We start from the raw sequence: 3666 nt of genomic DNA, 5'->3' as shown, positions 1-3666 counted from the left end.
TTCCATTTCTGAAATATAAGGTCCATTTCAATGACCTCTTTGATGCCTGGAATTTCCTTATCCTATTATTCTATACACCATAGATGATAGAGATCATTCAATATTTGTTCATCTTTTTTACTTCATATGATATCCTCTATTTCTATCCCAGTTGTAGCAAATTGCATGATATCATCTTTCCTTACATGACACAGTATTTCATCATATATATGTCCTGAAGTCCTTCAAGCTGGAATCGAACCAGCAACCTAAGGATTGCCATGGCTCAACCACTACAGTCCTCTGTTCTACCACCTGAGCTATTGAAGTACCACACTCTTATTCTCCACTATCTGTAGTTGGGCACCTAGTAATTATACTGTCTTTCTTTCTTTACATGAATAAAGGTGTTCATATGTCTTTATATAAATAATATTACTCACAATATTATTTATATAAATAATATTGTGATAATAATATCACAAATAATAATAATGGTGTTCATGTGTCTTTATATAAATAATATTGTGAGCAATGTTTTTGTGGACTTTTATTGTCTTGGAGGGTAGATACCACAAAGTAGAGTTACTGGGTCCTATGGCAGCTCTATTCTTTCTTTTCAGAGAAACATCTGTACTGTTTTTCACAGAGGTTGAACTAGCCAACATTCCTCCCATCAGTGGATGAGCGATACTTTTTCACTGCATCCCCTCGAACACAGATTTCTTTTTAGTTTTTTTTTTTAAATATACTATTCTCACTTGTGTAAACACAAAAAAGGGGGGTACAGCAGGGCCCTATCTCTCCCACCGCCTGCATTCAGTAGTCTCATGCCGCTTCCTCCACCCCAGGGAGGTAGATGATGATGAGCAGGCGAAGGAAGGAACGAGGGCCAGGTGGTTGGTCTCAGTTGCAGTTTATTCCATTCCCATCTCCATTCTCCTCTGATTCTCCTCCTGCTTCTTCCTCCTCCATGCTACTTCATTCTCCTTCTCACTCTGGATCTGGATTTGGATCCGGCACGCTGGATCTGGAAACCCACAGCCCACTCTTACAGACTAGTTAAGTCCCCAGCATCAGGGTTTGGGGCTTACACATAGGTGTGGTCACAATCAATAGGGGTAAAGTTCTTTCCCTCAGGGGATGCTGCTTCTAGGACAGATTCTCTTTCAGCAGGATGACCCATCCAAGGGCAGAATCCCATGGGTGTGTTTCTCCTCTCCTTGTCCAACATATAAGTATTCATAATATTAACCATTTTGTATGAACACAGTAAGAGGTGCATTAAGCTTATAGAATTGCTCTCCCGGGGTCATCTGGATCTTAGACTGCAGTGCTCAGGCCAGATTAGTCTTTCCATGCAGGGTTCTAGTTGTTTTTGGATCATGATAGCGTTTGTCCATGATCAAGCTCTTAACTTATATTATTTTTTTCGCTTTTTGGGTCACACCTGACGATGCACAGGGCTTATTCCTGGCTCTGCACTCAGAAAGTTCTCCTGGCAGTGCTCAGGGGACCATATGGGATGTGGGGAATAGAACCCGGGTCGGTCATGTGCAAGGCAAATGCCCTACCCGCTGTGCTATCCCTCCAGCCCCAAGTTCTTAACTTATAGTTAAGAATTGCGGTGCATTGGTCTGGCCCATATTGATGCCAGGGTAGCTCACAGCTTGCCCTGGGTCCCTTCAGTCCCTTGTCGGGACCCTACTTTTGGGGTGCTAGGAACTAAGGACAACTGGGGCTTAAGTCAGGAAAGCAGATGCCCGGGAGTGAATAATATTCAAAGCCAATTAAATCCCAAGTTATAAAGCATAATATTGACTGTCTTTCTTTGTCCATACAAAAAGGACATTGCTTTAAAGTAAACTATTCAAAAGATACAAGGAGAGGAGAAAGGCAATATTTCACTCATACATATAAAATCACAGATTTCTGAGGAATCTGGCCTTGCAAGTTAACAGAGTATGATTAGGGGGAAAAGGTGATAGACCGGTTGGGGAAGAGAGTACAGAGAGGAGTTTACAGATAAACACAGTGGAATGGAAGTGCCTCGGGAGCACTGTGATTAAACCTAAGCTTCCTGTGGCAAGGGGAACAGGACATACCAATGTTGTCTTAAAATGTTTAGAGATTATTACCAGATAAACCTAAACTCTTTGTGGCAAGGGAGAAAGGACAAACCAATGATATTCTACACCCACTAGTGTGAGATCACATATCATTGTCATCTTGATTTGGACTTAGTTGGTAACAAGTGATGATGAGCACTATCTCATGTGCCAAATGCATTTGTCTTCTTCAGACAAGTGTCCTTTCCTTTCCCCAATTTTTGATAGGATTTCTGGACAGTTTCTTATTGATCTTTGTAAAATACATTGTTTTCTTTTAGGCCCTTTTTGTGTTTATTCTCTTATTTTCTCATTTTCTTTCATAATGTGCATTGCAAATTTTTCCTGAATGTTCTATGTAAGTTATGAAAACATTTAGAGGTAATGATGCTCTATTTGCCTGAGGAAAGTTCCCTTAATGCAATCAAAAATTAATCTGATTTCATGTTGAAATTTTGGTCTGATACATTTGTTAGGCATATGAGTATGGTGTACTCATTGGTTCCAGCTAAGAGTTTGGAGTTTACTAGAACTCTTTCTTTGGGGGGAACCCTATGTACACACTGGTTACTCTCAGTTCTCTTCTGTTGCCAGAAACTCAACTTCTCAACTCTCTTACCTCTTGAAAATCAACAGATGACTCAACGAGAAAAGTCTGAGGAGTGATGGGCTCATTTCTTTGGTAACTTTCATCGCCTCTGGGAATGTTACCCTTTAAGCCTCTTTTTTTTTTACCTCTCTGATGCTTTCAGACAGATTTTTTAAAAAGCCAGCCTTTCTAGTTATTCTCTGAGGAGAGTTGGTTGGCAAAAAACAGTCACTCTGCTATTAATGGAAACAGAAATCCCTAGGGGTCATTTTGAGAATTTATTTTATGAGCATGTACTCTTCTTTACATGGACATTTTAGAAAGTTCAATGAAAAGTTTTGAAGTTGGATATTTTACCCCCAAGAGACTCTTTTCATATAATTTAAACTTCTGCATTAATCTTCACAAAAATTTGAAAAAGCATTCTTATAAAAGTTAGTTTAATATTTATATATTTATCAAAAATTCTTCAATAATAATGAAGAAAAAAATACCTATCTGTATACTTTACGGTAAGACATTTATAGTCAAGTGGTACCACAACCATTTTTTGACAGACTGATTTAGTGCGGTGATCCATAAAATAAGAATAAAATCATTTAATTATGTAGAATAAAGATATAGTAAGGAATTATTTTCTCTTTAGGATCTATGTCAAAATTAGATTTCACATAAACAATTACTCCTTTATAAAGACCGAAATTAAGATTCATGCTTTGGGACTAAGAAATAGTTTTTGTTTTCTTTTTTTTTATAGCATTAAAAAAATAGTCTTATGCCTATCTTACAAGATATGTCTTATAAAAGGCCCAAGGAAATACTTTTATAATGTTTTCAAATCACTTACTTTGAGGCCCTCAGAGATTGACAGCTTCAGAAGAGAAAAAATGTAATGTTCTTTATTTGAAATTAAATAGAACACCTTAGACTCAGTGGAATTGTCAGGAGACTTTGTGAAAAGACATTCTTATGCAAGCAACTGCATGTCCA

General features: G+C 37.9%; 1 non-coding gene across 1 annotated transcript; it reads right to left on the bottom strand.

Moving 5' to 3' along the window:
- Positions 1-220: 220 nt before the first annotated feature.
- Positions 221-309, bottom strand: TRNAY-GUA (transfer RNA tyrosine (anticodon GUA)). Its single transcript is given in 2 exon segments — positions 221-256; positions 273-309. It is a non-coding gene; the product is annotated as a tRNA-Tyr (tRNA).
- Positions 310-3666: the final 3357 nt, after the last annotated feature.

Source organism: Sorex araneus, chromosome 2, assembly GCF_027595985.1.
Source record: "Sorex araneus isolate mSorAra2 chromosome 2, mSorAra2.pri, whole genome shotgun sequence".
In the NCBI taxonomy this organism is placed as follows: Eukaryota; Metazoa; Chordata; class Mammalia; order Eulipotyphla; family Soricidae; genus Sorex; species Sorex araneus.
The sequence above is the reverse complement of the archived record's forward strand: the minus strand, read 5'-3'. Positions and strand labels throughout refer to the sequence as shown.